Raw genomic sequence first — 23647 nt, 5'->3', positions numbered from 1 at the left:
TGCTCCCATTAAAGTCTCTAGGGAAGAACCCTTCCTTGCCTCTTCCAGTTTCTGGTGACCCCAAGCATTTCCTGGCTTAGAACAGAATAACTTATTTCTCTGGTCTCTATCTTCACAAGACCATTTATCATGTGTTTTTCTGTGTCTCTGTATCCAATTTTTTCTTTCATAAATAAGGACACACAGAAAAATGTTTTAAAGTGCTAACTAGACAATTACAAAAGTTCATACACACAATGAATTACACTATGTAAAATATTCATGAAAGCTATCACTGAAAGGAAACTCACTAAATCAGCAAACATAGATAGTGATAATCTTTGGTTAATGAAATTTGATGTTTTTAAATTGCTTATTGAAAAATTTATTTCCAAAACTTTCATGATAAACATAATTTTATGAATATATAAAACACTTTTGACATTAAATAGAAGAGTTATAGATATAACATAAAAGGTCATCTAACATGTCAATCCAGTAAACTGGTTTTAGAGCTTACCATAATCCAATCTTACCTAATCTTAACTGATTACATTCACAAACATCGTGTTTCCAATAAAAAATGTCATATTCTGAGGTTCCAGATAGACAGGAATTTGGAAGGGGTTGCTATTCAACTCATTTCAAACACCAAGCAAGATCACCTTCCCTCATTTGAATGTTTCATTAATACCCTGTATCAAATTCTACTATAGAATGCATCATATAATCTGCTAATTGTTTGCTTGGGTTTCTGTCCACTCTACTAAACAATAAGAACTACAAATAACTGATGTCATTTTTAATTTCTTACCTGTCACTGTACCCCCACTGTTTAAATACAGTATCTAAGACATAATCCAGTATGTGATTATTTAATGATTTATAATATAAATGAATATTACATAACCCCTGGAGCTAAAGTTTAATTGAACAAAATGGTTCATAGTCACCAATAAGATAATACTGAACACATTTTAGCATCAAAGCCCGTTAGCTTTTTACAAAAATAGTTTTAAAAATTGCCATAAAGCAAACACTAATATTGCATCTAAAGGTAATAAAATCACAGTTAAAAACAGACATCTAATTAATTCTTTGTCTTGTTGTAATTAAAATGAATTTACTTATATTTATTGTTTTTCTGTGAGAATAGAAGACCTTCAATTAAAGTATAGAAGTCTTTTAAAGTATAGAAGTCTTCTATTAAAACATTAAATACCAAAAAGAAAAAAAAAACAGAGCTGCAATATTACCGATTTCTTAAACTATTTATGTTTTAAACAGTATAGATCTCCAATTTCATAAATTGCAGAGGTTTGATTTTTTATTATCTTATTTCTAAGTACTGTAGTAGGAAGAAGATTTTAGGACACAGATCTTGTTCACTTATGCATTTGCTAAACAGTAGGATTATTCACATAAAAAACAAAAATAAAAACAAAAGCAAAAAAACCTTTATAAAGAATCTACAGATATTAAGACAACCATTATTTTAGTGAGAAATGAGGATTTGAGTGTCAGTTGTTTTATTTACTAGTTTCTAGCAATGATTCTCCTATACGATAATTTGCAATGTGAGTTTTTTAATATTTTTTTTTATTTTTTGAAAGGCTAGTGAAAACAGTATATTCATCAATGATAAATACGTACAAGTCAATGTATCCTCCTGAGTAGGAGTATAGGGTCCTGCAATCAGATTGCATGCATCTTAGGCTTGTATCCCATACTTATTAGATCTAAAATCTTAGAAGATACATTCTCTAAATTCTAAACTTATGACAAAATGAAATTAGCACTTATCATATACCTGTCACACAAAAAATGCTATTTTTTATTTCCTTTTCGCTTCTTTTTTTATTTCCCTCTCCTCGTGAGCAAACAGACTTACTCAAACATTTTATTTATTTGTGATTAACAAAATTCTTAGCTGTTATGATTATTCTTGAGGACAGAATTCATTTGAAATCGGAAAAATGGTGGTTTCATGCTGAGCAAGCACTAAGATTATCAGCTATATATGGCTTTGTAATTAAATCATGGTTAATTCACCAGGTGGAATATTATGCATCCATTAAAATGTTTTTTTTTAATATTGTAATCATACAGAAAAATGTTTTAAAGTGTTAGATAATTATAATATAAAAGTTCATATACACAATGAATTAGACTATGTAAAATACTCATAAAAGCTGTGACTGAAAAGAAACTCACCAAATCAGCCAACATGAATAGTGATAATCTTTAGTTAATGAAATTTTGCTTTTAAATTGCTAAATGAAAAATTTATATCCAAAATTGTCACAATAAATATGATTTTATAAATACAAAAACCATCTTAGATATTAAATAGAAGAGTTACCATGTAACATAAAAGGTCATCCAGCATGTCAAATTAGGTAAATTTTTGTAAAGTTTAGGAAAATAATGCCAAATATCAGTAAAAATAAAAAATATTATTGATAGTTATTAGTATTATTTGTACATGTATTATACATAGGAATGTTCTAAGATATCTACATGTATTAACAGGTGATTGCAAACGTAATTGTGGTTTTGCATTGTTGGAATTTCCCATTTGATACTGAAATACATCTTAAATAAATATGGTTATGTTATACATCATTTTAATGGGCATTTTTCATTTTATTTATTTATAGTTTTTTTGCTAATGACATTATTTGCTATTTATATTTATTTTAGACTATGGAAATGATGTTACACAAAAAGCAAATTCAGCCGGTTTTCTTATTCAAGTTCAAAATGATCGTAAAGCAGCAGAGACAACTTGCAGCATCCACAACACATTTGGCCCAGAAACTGCTAGTAAATGTACAGTGTAGTGGTGGATCAAGAAGTTTTGCAAAGGAGAAGAGAGCCTTGAAGATGAGGAGTGTAGTGGCTGGCCATTGGAAGCTGACAAGGACCAACTGAGAGCAATCATCAAAAAGGATCCTCTGATAACTACATGAGAAGTTGCCAAAGAACTCAACGTTGACCATTCTATGGTTGTTTTGCATTTGAAGCAAATTGGGAAGACGAAAAAGCTCGATAAGTGGGTGCCTCATGAGCTGAGTGAAAATTTTTAAAAAATCATTTTGAAGTGTCATCTTCTCTTATTCTACACAGCAACAATGAACCATTTCTTGATTGCATTGCGATGTGCGACAAAAATTGGATTTTATACAACAACCAGCGATAACCAGCTCAGTGGTTGTACCAAGAAGCAGCTCCAAAGCACTTCCCAAAGCCAAATTTGCACCAAAAAATGGTCATGTTCACTGTTTAGTGGTTTGCTGCTGGTTTGATCCACTACAGCTTTCTGAATCCCAGTGAAAAACATTGCATCTGAAAAGTAACATTCAGCAAATTGATGAGATGCATTGAAAAGTGCAAGGCCTGCAGTCAGCATTGGTCGACAGAAGAAGCCCAAGTCTCCATGACAGTGCCTGACTACATGTCGCACAACCAATGCTTCAAAAGCTGAACCAATTGGGCTACAAAGTTTTGTCTCATCTGCCATATTCTCATCCACCTGACCTCTTGCCAACTATCATTTCTTCAAACATCTCGACAACTTTTTGCAGGGAAAATCCTCTCACAATCAGCAGGATGCAGAGTTTTCTGAATGCCAAAGCACAGATTTTTACTCTACAGGAATAAAGAAACTTATTTATTGTTGGCAAAAATGTGTTGATTGTAATGGTTCCTATTTTGATTAATAAAGATGTGTTTGAACCTAGTTATAATGATATAAAATTCAGTCTGAAACAGCAATTACTTTTGCACCAATCTAATAATTATGTTAATAATGGCAACCAACCTATGACATGTTACTATTGTTGCCTTCATTTAACATTTCAGAAGGATGAAACAATTTATGAATAAGAAAATTACCTACTTAGCAAGTACTGGCATCAAGATCCAAATCCAAGCAGTCCAATAAGTGAAACACATATAGAATAAAATCAGCAGTGTTTGTGTGCTTCATGTAGTTTAGTATCCCTAATAATTTTATTTCACATTACTATAAAAACACAAATTAACTCATGGTATTTTAACTTTCAACCTTCAGAGCATTAGTCTGTTAAAGAAATGAAGGCTTAATCATACACACATACACATGTAGACGTACACACACATACATACACAAGTATAACCATGATGATTAATTTTCATTATTTTCTAAATGCCCTTTGTGAATAATTTAACATAAATGGCTTATTTGCTCTACAGAAAAGACAGGCATTTGTTAATTCAGACTGACTTCATTTATATAACTGCTATTTTAAGGGTCAACATTTGCCACATAGCTTGTAATAATGAAGGCATTCTGTACCTAATTATGGTAACTTGAAAAATGGAAGTACAAAATAAAAAGGTTCAAATATATTCAGCATCTATTCTAGACAACTTGAGTCTAGACATACAAGAATTATTATGTGAAGCCTACAGTTTCTTTCTTAATTTACCTAATGTGTTTTGCAAGGACGTTACATCACTATATTCTCAGACATTTCTCCTCCTCCATTCTAGACATGAATTCTTGCCAAAAAGTGGTGAAACAATCCAAAGTTTCCATTATTTTAAAGAATGTTTCAGTTTTAATTAAAATTATTAATGCTGTATGAGTTTTCCTTTAATAAGTAATTCGTAACCACTTAACCTTGAATCTTAACACACAAACATACTCACACACAATCGCCTTAACAATGCTTTAAGAAATGAGGAAATTTTATATATAGAATACCAGTATAATTGGTGATTCTCACTTATTAAATATATTACTTTGCCTTTGTGCAAAAACAATATGATATTGAAATTGGAGGCTTGTTTATATGTTTTATGTCTGGATACATGTACAGTGAAATAAAGAATGCGTTGAGTTTAGATTAAGAGAGTAGATTTTGTTTTTCTCACCACAAAAAAAGAGAAGTATGTAAGGTAAGGCATAGCTTGATTTAGCCATGCCACAACGTATACATATTTTGAAACATGATGTTGTACATAATAAATATATACATTTTTAAAATTTTTCCATTAAAAGAAAACCAAAAACCTCTCCTCATGTTAGGTCTTCCTTAGAGGCATTATTTTGTATCGTTTTGCAAGACTTAGTGGTATTACTTCATCCACTGAAATAGTTATTGCTTATTTGGGCTCAAGGGAACTGAAAGATTTAATAAAGCTTCCAAGTGACACAGGATCAGCAAACAATTTTTTACCAACTGATAGATTCTAGTGGACGACTCATTCCCAATACAGAGCTTCATAGAATAGCACTCGATATTTTCACTTCCAGTCAATACTGAAACACTAATAACAGCTCCCTAAGCAAAGTAGACATGCCCTATTCAAATAGAAACACTATTTAGACAATCCTAGCAGCAAACTTCCTCAAATTCATAACTCTAAAACACGAAAACCTTGTAAAAAAAAAACTTTCTGAAACTTCTAATCTACTATTTTTGTCATGATATTAACCAGTGCTAACGATTCCTATGGACCATGAACGCTTCTAAATTGTATCATTTTAAACCTTAGCCTCACTTTTATTGATATTATTAAATATTAGGAATACAGCACAACACAAAGGAACGGTGTATACTTGCAAACAAGTGAAGAAACTCTGAAGCCAGATTTTTCAGTTTTGTGATGTTGACAAATAATTATAGTGGGTCCTATTTTGTCATTTCTATAGTAACATGGTACTTCTGTGTTCTTTTCCAGCACTAATATTCTTCAACAATTCTAACTGGTGTGTGTGTGTGCGTGTGGGTGGGTGGGTGTGTGTGTGTGTGTGTGTGTACATGACAGCTGGCTTGTAATTTTAGAGCTTCAACTTTCCATTATTCACTACAACAACTGACCTAGGTGATGAAATGAAACAGTTAAATATCACGTTACATCACAAAAAGGCAATATTGGCTATCTTCCTTGCAGTCATAAGAGTTTTTTGTTTGTTTGTTTTTGTTTTGTCAGGCATGGTAACAATACTGAGGCAATTCTGTCCCACACTCTCTCACTGTGTGTCTGCTCTAAATAAAACACTCCTGGGAATTTTAGAAAAACATACAGTATGTATACACTTAGGTGATTACAGATGGATCAAAGAGTGAGACAAGAGCCTGGTAAACATTTATGTAATGCCAAGTAGAATGCAAAAGACAAGTATCGTGCAGACAATGATGCCATTATAATACAGATACGAGTTGAAATTCTGATGTCCTGTCTTACTGTGGAGATTTATATAATTTTTTACTGTCACTTATTCTTTATTTCTTCTGTTATACAAAGGAGATGATAAAAACTCATTTGTAAGTTTTTATGTAAGAGCTAATGGAGTAATGCATATAAAGTGCTGGCATATATTAGTGATGTTGGCTTGCAGTTTTCCTGATTTTACCCATTAAAACCTCTTTTGTCTTTCTCATCTTAGTAAATAGCAGCTGCATCCTTCCAATCACTTAGTTCAATCCTGAAACTACTATTGTCTAATCTCTTTATTGCATATATCACCTCCAATTCACATAGAAAGCATGTTTGTTCTACTTGCTCTGTGGTTTTCCCTGTATGTTACAAGTACCCTAGACCAAGGCACTCTAATATCTCAACTAACAATACTCTCTGCTAGACAGTTAATTCTCAAAACAAAAAGTAAAGTGATATTTTTTAAATGCAAGTCTAATCAACTCATTTCCCTTGGCAAAATCACTCTACTATCTTCCCAATTCGTTTTAAATAAAAATCAATAGCATTTCTATATACCAATAATGATCAAGCTAAAAACAAAATCAATAAATAAATTCTACTTACAATAGATAAAAATAAAAATACCTAGGAATACATTTAACCAATGAGAGGGAACACTCTACAAGGAGAACTACAAAACACTAATGAAAGAAATCATAGATTACACAACATATGAAAAAACATCCCATGCCTATGAACTGGAAAAATCAGTATAGTTAAAATGGCCATAATGCTCAAAGCATCTATAGATTCAAGGCAATTCCTATCCAATTATCAACATCATTTAATGCAGAATTAGGAAAAAACTTAAAATTTATGTAGAATCAAAAAGAGCCAGAATAGCCAAAGTGACCCTAAGCAAAAGGAGTAAAGTGAGAGGTATCACACTATCTTAATTCAAATTATACTGCAAGGCTAGAGCAATCAAAACAACATGATTCTGATACAGAAATAGAACGATAGGTCAATGGTAGACAATAAAGAGCAGAGAAATAAATTCACATATCTACAACCAACTGGTCTTTGACAAAGTCAACAGGACACTCTAATAAATGGAGCTGAGAAAATTGGATAGCCATATGCAAAAGAATAAAAGTGGACCCATATCTCTCATTATCTACCAAAATTAATCCAAGATTAATTAAAGAAGACTTAAATGTAAGACCTCAAACTATTTTTTTTAAAAAAAAGCCCTAGAAGGAAACCTAGGAAAAACTTTTGTACATTGGCTTGGGTAAAATACTTATGACCAGGTCTCAAAAGTAAATGTGACAAAATGAAAAATACACAAATGGAACTTAATTAAACTGAAAATCTTTCATACGGCAAAATACATAATCAACAGAGTAAACAGACAACCTACAGAATGGAAGAAAATATTTGAAAACTATGCAGCTGACAAATGCCTCATATTCAGAATCTGCAAAGAACTCAAACAACTAAAGAAGAAAAAATATTTAAAAATGAGCAAAGTACATGAACAGACATTTTTCAAAAGAAAGCATAAGCAGTCAACAAACACATGAAAAAATGTTCAACACCACTAACATTTCTCTAATCTTAATCAGAAAGATGTAAATTACAACCACAGTGATGTGTCATCTTACACCAGTCAGAATGCCTATTTTCAGAAAGTAAAAAATCAACAGATGTTGGTTAGATTGTGGAGAAAGGAGATGCTTATACACTGTGGGTGGGAATGGAAATCAGTTATAAACTCTATGGGAAACTGTATGGATATTTCTCAAAGAGATAAAAATAAAACTAGCATTCAACCCAGCAATCCCACTAATGGGTATCCACCCAAGGGGAAAGAAATCATTGTGTTAAAAATAAATCTGCGCTTGTACGTTTATTGCAGCACTATTCACAATAGTAAAGTCATGGAATCAACCTGTGTCCATTAACAGATGATTGGATAAGGAAAATACGGTGTGTGTATATATTACTTATATACACACACACACATATATATCACATTTTCTTTATCCAGTAATCTTTTATAAATATATAAAGGAATACTAGTAATCCATAAAAAAAAGAAAATCATGTATTTTGCAGCAATATGAATGGAACTGGAGGCAATTATCCTAAGTAAAGTAACTCAATGTCAAATACCTCATGTTATCATTCATAAGTGGGAGCTAAACGATGGGTACATGTTGACATACAAAGTGGAATAACAGACATTGGAGACTCCACAGGTCAGAGGGTAGGAAGGAGTTTCAAACTAAAAATTACCTGTTGGGTACAAATTATACTATACTGGTAATCAGTGTAATAAAAGCTCAACTTCATTACTATGCAATATATCCATGTAACAAAACTGCACTTGTACCCCCTAAATCTATAAAAATAAAAAACCCCAAAGTTCTTCAAACAGCTCGTACTGCCCTGAACGATTATGCATGTGTCCTCAATATCTCTACCATTTTTCTAGCCTCAGTATCTACCACTTTATCTCCCTTCTTGTTCCAGTCAAAATGAACACAGTCCTGAATATACTAAGCAAGTTCCTGTCTCAGAGCCTTTGCACTTGCTCTTCAACTGCCTTAAAGGCTTTTGCCAGATATCTGCATGTCTGTTTTCAAGTACCAGTTCATTTAGAAAAGCTTTTAACTAAGCATATAATTTACACGAGGTATATGTTCTTTGCCTAACCTTAATTATCTCCTTAGCCCCACCTGACATACTGAACATGTAGTTGCTGGTTTACTGTTTGTCTTTGCTACATGTAATATAAATTCAATGAAGGCATGGGATGCTAATTTGTTTCCTTATGTATCCAAGAGTCTAATGAATTTCTAACAGATGCTGAGGGAGCTTGATGGATAGTTCTTTAAATAATAAATAAGTGAATAAATTGTATGGCAGAATGTATGTTTGCAACATTTCATGTGTTAAAGGAAGACTCAGAAACAAAAGAACTCAGAAAAGAACAGAATTACTCCCTCAAAATATGTTCGAGAGTCCAGATTTTAGAAAAACAAATCAATTGGATTTTTTAAAATGCCACATGCAAAACACACAACAGGTATTTAAATTTCTATATACACACATATATACAAAATTGCTAATTTACTGAGTTTAGGGTTAATCTGTCTATTTTGTAATTACTGGAACTCTCTCACATGGTTATCATATATACAAAGCTTGTTTCATTTCTTCAGATGTCAACTGAATTAATAGGTAAAATAATTATGGAATGAGTAGTGTATAGAAAATGCCCAAGATTCCATTAATTTTGAAGACTAGTGTCATTCTGTGGATTTTTATTTATGACAGAGTACAAAGTATCTTTTTCTTGTTGTTTGTTTGTTTGCTTTTGCCTTTAGGCTATGATTTGCACATTTATTACCACAAGCAACAGGACAAGAAGTCAATATGGCTTTCTCAAATGATTTAAGCATTCCCCAAACCCCTTTATCATTGCCCATCCTTAATGGAAATAAGTGACTAGTTGAGTACCAGAGAGAAAAAATAGAGCACATTGATGTGCTCTTCAGAGAAGACCGAATGGGTCCAAGAAAACTTGGAAGAACAAGACTTTAAATACAACCACCTTTCGCCTTTGAGTAGCTAACTCATTTTAGGCTTCTAGCTAACAATGGCTTCTCAAGAAAGTGTTATTTTCCCCTTATAAATTAGACTTGTTTTATACACACACACACACACACACACACACACACATACACACACAAATAAAATAGCACTTCATTCTCAATACCAAGCAGAGTTCTAGCACAGAGGAAATGTTCAATACCTATTAGTTCAATGGGTATATGAAATAAAGAGTGAATAGCATTGCATATATGGAGGGATGGATGGTTGAATGGGCAGCTGGATGATGACAAATTAAATCGAGGAATTAACATAAATATTCTGGAGTTCACAATAAAGCAAAAAGAATGTGGGAGCATGTCAGGTACATTAACTCATATGAATAAAGTTATTATCTTTAGGTAGGTGCTTACATAGTAAATATAATATTTTGCCATCAGGGGAGATTATAGGAAGTGCCGCTTTTGCAGAGTAGAAAAGTTAGCGACTTGGGAGCCAAGCCAACTTGGTTTCATTTCAGAGGTCTACAGCTTTATACTTGGATATGTTTAAGTGAATGTCCTAAAACTTTAAAAGCCTCAGTGTGCTCATTTGTACATATAGGTCTCTATGTCACATTGTTTTTATGAGATCTGGATATAATGTATGAAATAGGCTGAAATATAGTAGGTGCTCAATAAATGGTAACTAATATTATTTGGTAAGGGCGACTTTTGTTAGTAAAGTGTTATCTTTGGTAAACCACCTAGCCTTGAATTCTAAGGTATTCTATAGAAACATTTTTTAAGTAATCAGTGGAGTGTCTAGTTTTATGAAAAGCAAAGTTATATAATTTTACATTTACTGAACTCATTAAAAATGGACCACTTTAGGGAATATGACATTTCACACACCACCTAGTTCTAGGTTAATATATTATCAAACTGGTTAAAATAGAGGCTTTATAATCATGCTTGTGTTTTATTTCCTGTACTGCCACACACATCAGTTTGATACGGGAAAAGTTAGTTAACTTTCTAAGACTCAATCACTTCCCTCATCTCCAAAACAGAGATAGAGACAACTACATCTTAGAGTTGTTGTAATGCTCAAAAGGTGCATTTTATACACAGCTTTTAACCTATATAAATGAGTTTCTACTCATTAATCTTCACAACAAGCTGTGAGGTAAATAACATTAATACTGTCATTTGCAGAAGAAAATAGGAGGCACTTAGCAATAAATAACTTGCTGAAAGTCACAAATCTAAGGAAGTGGAAAGGCTAGATTTCCATCTGTGGAACCTGGTTCTGGAAGACTCTGACCAATTTCCTGGTTTTGTCTCTCTCTGCCGTCTTGGTAGAAATATACAACGGCACAAAGCCATTTGAGAAAAGGAGAATGAGCAATGTTTTTTAAAATCCTAAAAACTTTCAAAAGCCCTTCCTGCATGTACAACCTTAGCAGGAGTTCTGTGTCTTATAAATTAAAGCTAGGCTTCTTTAGCAAGAGTTGGAAACTCAGGACAATGCCGATTGGTTTTGCCATAGTAAAGTACTTTCAATTTCATCTTGGAATTCAAAGGAATAAAATGATTTACTGTAATAAGATGTGAGTCTCACTTATCTGTTGATTCTATCTAGTCTATAATATGACATATTTATACTGACATGTATTATATCTAAATAAAAGTGTAAATGGAAGGTCTTAAAGGAAACATCCTAAGCCTAGAATCCATTGTCCACATCACTATGAGCATTTGATCACAATTTAACAACTCTCTAGGACATTCCAAACTTTCCCTCACCTTTCCGTCTTTTTCTGAGCCCTCTACACTATTCCAGCCTCTGCTCATTACCCAGTTCTGAAGTCACTTCCATATTTTCAGGTATCTTTTTAGTAATGCCCCACTCCCAGTACCAATTTTCTGTATTAGTCCATTCTCACATTGCTATAAATAACTACCTGAGACTGGGTAATTTATAAAGAAAAGAGGTTTAATTAACTCACAGTTCCACCATTTACAGGAAGCATGGCTGGGAGGCTTCAGAAAACTCAGAGTCATGCCAGAAGGCGAAGGGGAAGCACGCACATCTTACATGGCTGGAGAAAGAGAAAGAGACAGAAAAAGGGAGGGTTACACACTTTTAAGCAACCAGATCTCATGAGAATTCACTCAGAATTCACTCACTATCAGACAAACAGCAAAGAGGAAGTCCACCCCTATGGCTTGACAACCTCCCATCCAGCCCCTCCTTCAATGTTGGGGATCACAATTTGACATGACATTTGGGTGGGGACACAGATCCAGACCATTTCAATCTTATTAATCCTTAATTTTCTCTGAATATACAATTCACAAAGTAGTGACTGTGAATTTGATTCAGGAGTGTTTCTTGACCTCTTTGTTGCACTTGCGATGTGACTGTCCATTTACTTGGCCCACCATGCTCAACCTCCTGCAGCACATGGAGCACTTGAGCAAGTGAGTGTGAGTTTCGGCCAGCCTTTCTGGGAATCCGCAGGAGAAGGCTCCAATGCAGGTCCCACAGCCCGACGAGACATGAGTGAACGAGTGCTGCTTTGGGCTCTGGCAGGAGCAGGCTCTGTGTGGGCCCCACACCCCAAGTGGAAGTACCTGTGACCCCCAAAGCCCCAGAGGGCATGTTACAATGCTCTCTTAGCTCTGCCTTTCATGGACAGCAGTGTGTTATCAGCTCAACGGCCCCCCTGCCTCATAACACAGGCTGGCTGCCCTCTACCAGTGAGAACGAAGGACCACTTTGAAAGCCTTTTTTGGGTACCAACACTCAATGAGTCCTGAGCTCTTGTCCAGCATGCAAGAAGAATGAGGTTGCAAAGACACTTGAAGAATGTTGGAGGAGGAGAATTTTATTTAGTGATGGAGATGGAAATGGCTCGCAGTGGAGAGGAGAGCTAGAGAAGGGATGGGACAGGCAGATAATCTTCCCTGAAGACTGCCCATCTCCAGCCAGCTCTTCTCCAATGTTAAGCCATCCAGCCATCCCTCTGAAGTCAAGTTGCCTCACTACTTGACTTTTCTTCCTCTACCAATTGTCTTCCTCTACCAACTGAGTCTGAGGTCTTTATAGGCACAGGATGGGGAGTGGGGCAGGCTTAGGTAGTTTTGGAAAAGGCAACATTTGATTGGTAAAAATACATTATTCAGAAAGAACCAGCTGGAAGTGAGTGGGCAAGCAGGGATAGAAATTCTCACTTTGGGCCATGGGTTTCAGGCTTTTTAGCTCAAAGGTGGGGTTTTGTCAGGGACACGCCCCTTTCTGCCTCGAATTTCTCTGCCTCCTGCTTCTATCAAGCTGAAATAATGTAAACTAAAACAGTTTCTACAGTGTAAAAAAAAAAAAAAAAAAAGTTTCTTTTTTTTTTTAGAATGACTAGTGATAAGTCATTCCAATCTGAGTTTTCAATAATTGGCATATTATATACACTAACACCACTTCACCTTTCCATTTTTGGGGAATGAGTTTTTACCTGTGGAGTAATTTTATAAAGATACATTTAAGCTGTGAAGCTTCAAAGAAAGAATAACTTATTTTCCCCCTGAGAGATATCAATCTAATATTTGATACACTGCCATGCCCCTTTAAAAATAATATATGGAACGTAATTTAGCTTTTAAAAAATGACTCATGTTTCTTAGACTGAGCTGAATATTATATAGTGATACTGTCCAAGGTGATGAAAGTGTACAAGCTGTTTTCTGTCACTAAATACAATTTCTGTATCATCTTTGCTTTTTGGTACCTTTGATAAAGTTGTCGTTCATTTTGTCTCCTGTGCCTAAGAGATCTTTAGTACTAAATGTACCCTTCTGTCAATTTTTCTAACTTATTTTATATAATTTGCTGTAGAAGAGAGTATTTCAAAACAACTTTATTAATATTATTACAATAGAGTCAATCAATTCAATGTAAGAGTCAATGATCCCTTCTAGAATAAGACACAGGTTTTGACGGTTGGATGGCTGGAGAATCTTCATAAACATTGGAACTTCACTGGCTAGCTGAGGTTGTAGAAAATCTTGTTTTCAGATAACTGAGGTGTATTATGCATTTTCAAAATATCAGCAGTGTCAAATGTCTCGGCAGGCCAAAAAAACAGTCTATGATTACTCTTATGAAATATTGTAAAACAGTTCAGCAAATAGACAAAATTCCTAGATTTCATTAAAGACTACCCAATTTCTCTGAACCAAATAAAGTCCTGACATTTGTAGAGAAATCCTAGCTTCAGCTGAAGGTTGTTGCTTAAAGAGGAGACTAATTCAGCTTTCATATCTAGAAATAGACAAGGAAAAAGAATGAATAACTGATTTATTTTAAATATGTATGTTGCTTGCCTTAAAAACAAATATTTTTAGATACTGCACACATCATTTTCAGCACATTTAGATATGTGGACTTAATATATGCTGACAACTTCCTGAATTCCAAAACAAAGAAAGCTGAGAAACACTTTATTTAGAAATATATTTGACAAGTTTAGACTACTGAGAAGAAAACCCCACTTTTGGGCTCTTGGAATTGTCAGCCACACATGCCTAATTACCCCCTCTATATAAAGGAGGAAGGTTTTGTTTAGCCATATTTACAATGTGTTCTGACTTTCAAATTACATGTTTAATCACAGAAATAATATGGCACAATGAATGTCACGCTTTCACTTTGTTTCTGTTTTTCCATCTCAAACTGAGAATACAAAAGTAGGTGAGTATGTACGGTTATCAGTCCTAAGTTCTGCTACTTCATTTTTCAACAGATTCTTCAAGTTTTTTGTTACATTCTATGCTTATATAATAATGGGATATTAAAATACAAATTCATTTTTATTTGTCAGGATTATTTTAAAGGTAAAGTTTCCTATGGCCAATTTTCCTTACAAAAATAACTGGACCTGCAATAATAATCTGGAAACGTTTGTGCACAGTAACGGGACCAAATATGAAAGCTTTATCATAATAAAAGAAAAAAAAATATTCAGTACTACTCACCTACAGTGGGTTTAACTTCCTTCAGAAAAGGTAACTATACTTGCACTTAAGCCATTATTTATTCTTAACTTTGAAGGATTTTGGAAATGATTTTTTTTTTTTCCTGAGGTCAGAAACTTCCAGATGTTTAGTTACCTAAAATATAATAGAACCGAACCAAGTATATAAAGTAATTGGTGGTATGAATCTTTAATTCTCATATATATTGCCCTACTTGCCACTTTAAAATTATATGTAATTATAATACTTTATACTATTTTATAAATTATATATAAAATTATATGTAATTGTTGTATATAATAAAGTATAAGTTTATTATATACAATAATTAGATATAATATATACAATTTCTTGTATGTTAGTTATTTTATTAAAGTAGAGGTTTCAATACAAAAATTTAAAAGATGGTGGATAAATGTAGGTTTGTCAAATGCGGTTCTTGCGCAATGGATTTTGACAGGAGAGATCTTCAGCTGCTATTGCAGAACATGGTTTTTAGTCATAGTATGTTTTATTTTTTAAACAGTTATTTCATCCAATATAAGGCTGAAGTGATGAAAGCAAAGGAGTATATTGAGTTGCTCATTCTTATTCACTGCCTCTTTCAGAACACAAAGAGAAAGTGGGATTCATCACATATCACAGCACCCATGGAGTACTCACACACCCACTCACAGAGAAACAACTATGAGGAAACAATTAAACTGAGGAACATATTCTAAGAACATTTTATTATTTAGTAAAAAGTTTAATGTTAGTTTAGGTTTATTTTTCTTTCTTTAATTGCTATCAGAAGTTTTAAGGGTTTGAAATAGATTAGTAATTTCTCTCTAAGGTCATGTAGTTATAAAATTAAAGCTACCAAACTTTACTGTTTAAATTATGGAAAAGTCTAAAAAGAACCTCCTTTTTCCCTCATTTATTATAAAAGTCCCCATAGTGATTTTACAATTGAGAAATTCTTGGGTTGACTTATATTATTAACATCTTCCAGATTAATCTTTCCAAAATATAGCTGTTATCATCACAGCAGTTTTTGATAGAACATTTTCATATCCTTCACTATATCTTAAATAAACTTGAAAAGATTACCATCTAATCCATGTCTTCAATAATGTTTTTTCTATTTATTATTCCATCCCACCGACCATTACTTCTTTTTCACAAACAACAGCTCTCCCACTAAATCAAGCTAGTTGCCATTGTGTAAATATACAATTTTTTCTTTTGGTGTATGCTCACTGGTACTTCTACTTGAAATTCCCATATTATATACCTCATAGCTCAGCTCAACTCTGCCTTGTAGTTAATTCTTGCTCATTACTCCTTTAGGCTGAAGTAATCACCGACTTTCCTAGTGCTTCGATTCTTTCAAGTAACATGGAACTTGAATTCTTTCAAATAGCATTCATACACACACACACACACATGCACACACACATATTTGTGCTAATAGCATATATTATCTATTAGCTAAATAACATATTTTGTTTACTCTTAACCAACCCTCTCATAGTTTAACATTATCATGAACATAGGCATGCAACAGTGAGTTAAATAATAAATTAGTGGCAAATATTTAAAGTTCAAAACATAAGTTAATACTTTTCCTTATATCTCAATATATGCTCTTGTGTCAAAGTAAATGATGTTTTGCTTCATTAAATTATTCTACCTTGATGTAATCATTTGAGTATAAAACTCTATGCTGTACACTGATTGAGAAACAGAATAGCATAATAATTAAGTGTTGGGTCTGGAGTCAGAGTTTAAATCATAGTCTCTGTCCAAAATATGTGAGTGGTCCACGTGCAAATTCTTTAATCTCTTTGTGCTTCAATGTGCTCATTTAGAAAATGTGGTTAATAATAGTACTTACTTTATAGTGTCATTCATGAATACTAGGTAAGATAATATATGTAATAGTTTTAGGATTGCATCTAGCATATAACATGAGACAAGCAATGATAGCTCTTAATATTGCATACCATACATTTATATTATTTTACCTATTGCATATATTTTACGTTACTTTAATGAAATAACAACAATTTAGTACATTTATTTGCATTGATGTATTTGTCATCTGTGTTTATATATATGCTCAGTATTTACACATAGCTATAAAACATGTATTTTTAAAATTTGTAAGCACTCCAGCAGTTACTGTAACAAATAGTAAGTTCATGTAGAATGTAATGAGAGGTGAATGCCACTTTACAAATAGGGCATGTTATGGGGGAATATACACACATATATTGTGATGGTTAATACAGAGTGTCAACTTGATGGGATTGAAGGGTGGAAAGTATTGATCCTGGATGTGACTATGAGGCAGCTGCCAGAGAAGATAATGTTGATTCTCCTCAGGAGCCACCCCCAATACCCGTTTGCTTCTAGACCTATAACTTCACTAAAGTCCTGGCGGGCCCCTAGAGGTGAGGTTCAGAGTGTGACCCATGAGGAGCTGTGCTACACTAGCAAATAACTGCTTGTGTTTCCTAATTTATGTAAGCCGACATCTGGAAAACAGGCATGGGAATGGATATTAAGGCTGTGGGATAATGGTGGAAGGAACAGAGAGTTGGATCAGACCGAATTTATTGATTTGGGCCCACTAAGTAGGGACTCTGCATTTAATATCACAACTTGGGGTGTTAAAAAAAAAAGTTCTAGTAGTTTATTTGCTTGCTTAGCTGAAATATGGATGAAAAGACGGCCCACTGTGCACAAGCGGAAAATGTCTGATCTACCTTGGTTTAATGTAGAGGAAGGGATCCAAAGGCTTAGGGAGATTGGGGTAGTGGAGTGGATTAGTCACTTGAGACCTACTCATCCCAGCTGGGACAGTCCAGAAGATATACCCTTGATCAACACCTTGCAAAATAGATTTGTGAGGGCAGCATCTGTATCTTTGAAGAGCTCTGAAATTGCTCTTCTCTGTGTGTCAGATCTAGCGGTGGGAACTGCAGTCACTCAACTACAGAATTTAAATACAATGGGAATAATTGGATCCCCAGATGGCAGGGGCCAAGTGGCAGCACTCAACCTTCCAAGGCAAGGAACCTCAACCTTTCAAAGGCAAAGCTGGCATGGCTACCATAATGGACAGCAGAGGCAAAGCAGCAATAGAATAGTCTGACTCGTGTAGAGCTCTGGCATTGGCTACTTAATCATGGTGTTCCTAGAAGTGAAATTGATAGGAAGCCTACTTCATTCCTACTTAATTTATATAAGCAGAAAACTTCTAGGTTGAATGGATAAAATATTAATTTGAATTATTAAAAAAGAGAATCATGGTCCCTCAATTTCCAGACTTGAGCCAATTTACAGACCCAGAACCCCTTGAATGCATGGGAGGCCAAGTGCCCTTGAGGAAGAACCCCACTACACTACTGACAATTTACGCTGCTAATCATTCTCCCATCCTTCCTCAAGGAGACCTCTGGCATTTTACCAGGTAACTGTGCACTGGGGAAAGGGAAATGATCAGACATTTCCAGGACTACTGGACACTGGCTGCGAGCTGATTTCGATTTCAGGGGACCCAAAACATTACTGTGATCCTCCAGTTAAAGTAGGGGCTTATGGAGGTCAGGTAATTAATGGAGTTTTAGCTCAGGTCTGACTTACAGTGGATCTGGTGGGTCCCTAGACTCATCCTATAGTCATTTCCCCAGTGCCAGAATGCATAGTTGGCATAGACAGACTTAGCAGCTGGCAGAACCCCCACATTGGTTCCCTGACTGGTAGGGTGAGGGCTATTATAGTGGGAAAGGCCAAATGGAAGCCATTAGAGCTAACTCTACCTAGAAAAATAGTAAATCAAAAACAATATCGCATTCCTGGAGGGACTGTGGAGATTAGTGCCACAATTAAGGACGTGAAAGATGCAGGGGTGAGTCAGGCGCAGTAGCTCACGCCTGTAATCCCAGCACTTTGGGAGGACAAGGCGGGCGGATCACAAGGTCAGGAGATCAAGACCATCCTGGCTAGCACAGTGAAACCCCGAATCTACTAAAAATACAAAAAAATTAGCTGGGCGTGGTGGCGGGCACCTGTAGTCCCAGCTATTTGGGAGGCTGAGGCAGGAGAATGGCGTGCACCCAGGAGACAGATCTTGCAGTGAGCTGAGATCGCGCCACTGCACTCCAGCCTGGGTGACAGAGCAAGGCTCCATCTCGAGGGAAAGGAGAGGAGAGGGGAGGGGAGGGGAGGGGAGGGGAGGGGAGGGGAGGGGAGGGGAGGGGAGGGGAGGGGAGGGGAGGGGAGGGGGAAGGAAGGAAGGAAGGAAGGAAGGAAGGAAGGAAGGAAGGAAGGAAGGAAGGAAGGAAGGAAGGAAGGAAGGAAGGAAGGAAAGATGCAAGGGTGGTGATTCCCACCACATCCCAATTCAACTCTTCCATTTGGCCTGTGCAGAAGACACATGAATCTTGGAGAATTACAGTGGATTATCATGAGCTTAACCTAGTGGTGACTCCAATTGCAGCTGCTGTACCAGATGTGGCTTCACTACATGAGCACATTGATACACTTGGTACCTGGTATGCAGCCACTGACTTTGGCCCCTTCTACAACCAAGAAAAACATACAATGCCTAGTGAGCCTAGTGGATTTTGTAGGCAACACATTCCTCATTTGGGTGTGTTACTCTGGCCCATTTAGCAAGTGACCCAAAGGACTGACAGCTTTAAGTGGGGTCCAGAACAGAAGAAGGCTCTGCAATAGGGCCAGGCTGCTGTGCAAGCTGCTCTGCCACGTGGGCCATCTGACCCAGCAGATCCAATGGTGCTTGAGGTGTCAGTGGAGATAGGGATGCTGTTTGGAGCCTTTGGCAGCCCCTGTAGGTGAAACACCGGGGAGGCCTCTAGGATTTTGGAGCAAGGCCCTGCCATCTTCTGCAGATAACTACTCTCCTTTTGAGAGACAGCTCTTTGCCTGTTACTGGGCTTTGCTAGAAACTGAATGTTTGACCATGGGTCATCAAGTCACCATGCAACCTGAATTGCCTATTATGAACTGGGTGCTTTCTAACCCATCTAGCCATAAAGTGGGTCGTGCACAGCAGCATTCCATCATCAAATGCAAGTGGTATATACATGATAGGGCCTGAGCAGGTCTGAAAGCACAAGCAAGTTACATGAGGAACTGGCTCAAATGCCCATGGTCTCCACTCCTGCCATCCTGCCTTCTCTCCCCCAGCCAGCACTGATGGCCTCATGGGGAGTTCCCTCTGATCAGCTGACAGAGGAAGAGAAGACTAGGGCCTGGTTCACAGATGGTTCTGCACCATATGCAGGTACCACCCGAAAGTGGACAGCTGCAGCACTACAGCCCCTTTCCAGGACATCCCTGAAGGACAATGGTGAAGAGAAATCTTCCCAGTGGGCAGAGATTCGAGCAGTGCACGTGGTTGTGCACTTTGCATCAAAGGAGAAATGGCCAGATGTGTGATTATATACTGATTCATGGGTTGTAGCCAATGGTTTGGCTAGATGTTTAGGGTCTTGGCAGAAGCATGATTAGAAAATTGGTGACAAAGAAATGTGGGGCTGGGCGCGGTGGCTCATGGCTGTAATCCCAGCCGTGATTACACGGCTTTTTGGGATTTGGGAGGCCGATGCAGGTGGATCACGAATGAGGTCAGGAGATTGAGACTATCCTGGCTAACACTGTGAAACCCCGTCTCTACTAAAAATACCAAAAATTAGCCAGGCGTGATGGCGGGCGCCTATAGTCCCAGCTACTCGGGAGGCTGAGGCAGGAGAATGGCGTGAACCCGGGAGGCGGAGCTTTCAGTGAGCCAAGATCACACCACTGCACTCCAGCCTGGGGGACAGAGCGAGACTCCGTCTCAAAAAAAAAAAAAAAAAAAAATTGAGGAAGAGGTATGTGGATAAACTTTTGTGAGTGGCCAAAACCTGTGAAGATATTTGAATCCCATGTGAGTGCTCACCAACAAGTGACCTCAACAGAGGAGGATTTTAATAATCAAGTGGATAGGATGACCTGTTCTGTGGACACCACTCAGCCTCCTTCCCCAGCTACCCCTTTCATTGCCCAATGGGCCCATGAACAAAGTGACCATGGTGGCAGGGATGGAGGTTATGCATGGGCTCGCAACATGGACTTCCACTCACCAAGGCTACCTGGCTACAGCTACTGCTGAGAGCCCAATTTGCCAGCAGCAGAGACCAACACTTAGCCCTCGATATGGCACCATTCCTCAGGGTGATCAGCCAGCTGGTGGCAGGTTGATTATATTGGACCTCTATCGTCATGGAAAGGACAGAGGTTTGTCCTCACTGAAATAGACACTTACTCTGGGTATGGGTTTGCCTGTCCTTCACACAACACTTTTGCCAAGACTACCATCAATGGACTCACAGGATGCCTTATCCACAATCATGGTATTCCACACGGCATTGCCTCTGACCAAGGCACTCATATGACATCTAAAGAATGTCTTTAGATGCCCACTGGTGGCAGTGGGCTCATGATTATGGAATTCACAGGTCTTACCATGTTCTCCATCATTCTGAGGCAGCTGGATTGACAGAACAGTGGAATGGCCTCTTGAAGTCACCATTACAGTGCCAACTAGGGGACAATATTTTGCAGGGCTGAGACAAAGTTCCCTAGAAGGCTGTGTATGCTCTGAATCGGCATCCAATATATGGTATTGTTCCTCCCATAGCCAGGATTCACGGTTCCAGGAATCAACGGGTGGAAGTGGAAGTAGCACCACTCATCATCACCCTTACTGATCCACTAGCAAAGTTTTTGCTTCCTGTTCCTGCGACTTTACATTCTGCTGGCCTAGAGGTCTTAGTTCCAGAGAGAGGAACGCCGCCACCAGAAGACAGAACAATGATTCCACTAAACTGGAAGTTAAGATTGCCATCTGGACACTTTGGGCTCCTCCTATCTTTAATTCAACAGGCTAAGAAGGAAGTTATAGTGTTGGCTGGGGCGCCTGACCTGGACTATCAAGATGAAATCACTCTGCTACTCCACAAGGGAGGTGAGGAGGAGTATGCATGGAATACAGGAGATCCATTAGGGCGTCTCTTAGTATTATCATGCCCTCTGATTAAGGTTAATGGGAAACTGCAATAGCCCAATCCAGGCAGGACTACAAATGGTCCAGATCCTTCAGGAATGAGGGTTTGGGTCACTCCACCAGGAAAACAGTTATGACCCGCTGAGATGCTTGCTGAAGGCAAAGGAAATACAGAATGGGTAGCAGAAGCAGGTAGTCATCAATACCAGTCACGTGACTAGCTACACAAACAAGGACTGTAATTATGATGAGTATTTCCTCCTTCTTTTGTTAAAAACATGTTTGTGCATGTATACGTTTGTACTAATATATTTTATTTCCTTTCTCCTTTATCATGTGACATAAGATTTATTGACTTTATATCAGCATTTAAGTATTGTTAACTTTATGTGATAGTATTTGCATTTGGGATTGGTGCATTTCTGGTTGTACAAAGGATAGCTGCATTATATTATGTGTAATTATAACCCCATTATTGTCTTTATTTGACTATTGTGTATGATCTCAGAAGATGTGTATGGGTTCAAGTTGAAAAGGGGGGATGTTGTGGTGATTAATACTGAGTGTCGACTTGATCCTGGGTGTATCTGTGAGGGTGTTGCCAAAGTAAATTAACATTCGAGTAAGTGGGCTGGGAAAGGCAGACTCACCCTTAATCTGAGTGGGTACCAGCTAATCAGCTGCCAGTGTGGCTACAATATAATGCAGACAGAAAAACGTAAAAAGACTAGACTGGCCTAGCCTCCTGGCCTACATCTTTCTCCTATGCTGCATGTTTCCTGCCCTGGAACATCTGGACTCTGTGCTTTTTCAGCTGGGGAACTCAGACTGTTTCTCCTTGCTCCTCAGCTTACAGATGACCTATTGTGGTACCTCTTAATGGTGTGAGTTAATACGTAATAAACACACCTTTTTATATATATATATATATTTATATATTTACTTAATATATTTATATACTTACTTAATAAACACAACTTTATATATATTATGTTTATTAAGTATTATATATATCTTATATATATCTTGTTTTATATATATATCTTGTTTTTTATATATACACACACAAATATATATACATACACACACACATATATATACACCTTGTTTTATATATATATAAATATATATAATATATATAAAATATATATAAATATATATAAATATATATATATATATCCTATTAGGTCTGTCCCTCTAGAAAACCCTTGCTAATACACATATTAACACAATCATTAGCAGTTAAATGCACAAAATACTAGTATGCACCAGGAAATATTGGCCCAAATCTGTATTTAAAAGATAGCCTACAGAGTTTCAGAGGTTCTGGGGTAATATGAAGTCATTTAGCTACATGTGCTGTGGTATATTCAGCTACTTCTCAGCTGTGTCATCACACTCAGTGACATGTAAGTGAGGTCAACAGAGCTCTGAGTCTTCCACAAAACTATCACTTGAGCCAACTATGATGCCATAATCACTACCATAATCAAGCTTCAGGAGGCTCTACTGAGAATCAATTATTCATTTTTAATTAAAAGACAAGGTATCTTCGTTTTACATATTTTTATCTCAATTCTTCCCTGTTCTCAATCTCCTCATCTCAGACTCTTCCTTAATTCTTCAAATCCTTTCACCATGCCCTTTAAAGCATGGTTTAACCGACAGATCTCTCCTACACCTTAAACTTCCTCTACACACATTCTTTCTCATAATTCAACTTTCTGAAAGTCATTTCTTCTATAGCTCTCTTAAGCGTGGCTACTTATTTCTCCCACAC

The 23647-nt window shown here is 36.5% G+C and overlaps 1 long non-coding RNA gene across 4 annotated transcripts in view; it reads right to left on the bottom strand.

Annotated features, from left to right (window-relative positions):
- Positions 1-23647, bottom strand: part of LOC105471585 (uncharacterized) — a 344478-nt gene that overhangs the window by 291233 nt on the left and 29598 nt on the right. For all 4 annotated transcript variants that reach the window (XR_011610660.1, XR_011610661.1, XR_011610663.1 and 1 more), the window contains exon 2: positions 11783-11875. This is a non-coding gene — a long non-coding RNA (uncharacterized lncRNA). The remainder of the gene's footprint in view (positions 1-11782; positions 11876-23647) is intronic.

This window comes from Macaca nemestrina, chromosome 12 (genome assembly GCF_043159975.1).
Source record: "Macaca nemestrina isolate mMacNem1 chromosome 12, mMacNem.hap1, whole genome shotgun sequence".
NCBI lineage: Eukaryota > Metazoa > Chordata > Mammalia > Primates > Cercopithecidae > Macaca > Macaca nemestrina.
The sequence above is the reverse complement of the archived record's forward strand: the minus strand, read 5'-3'. Positions and strand labels throughout refer to the sequence as shown.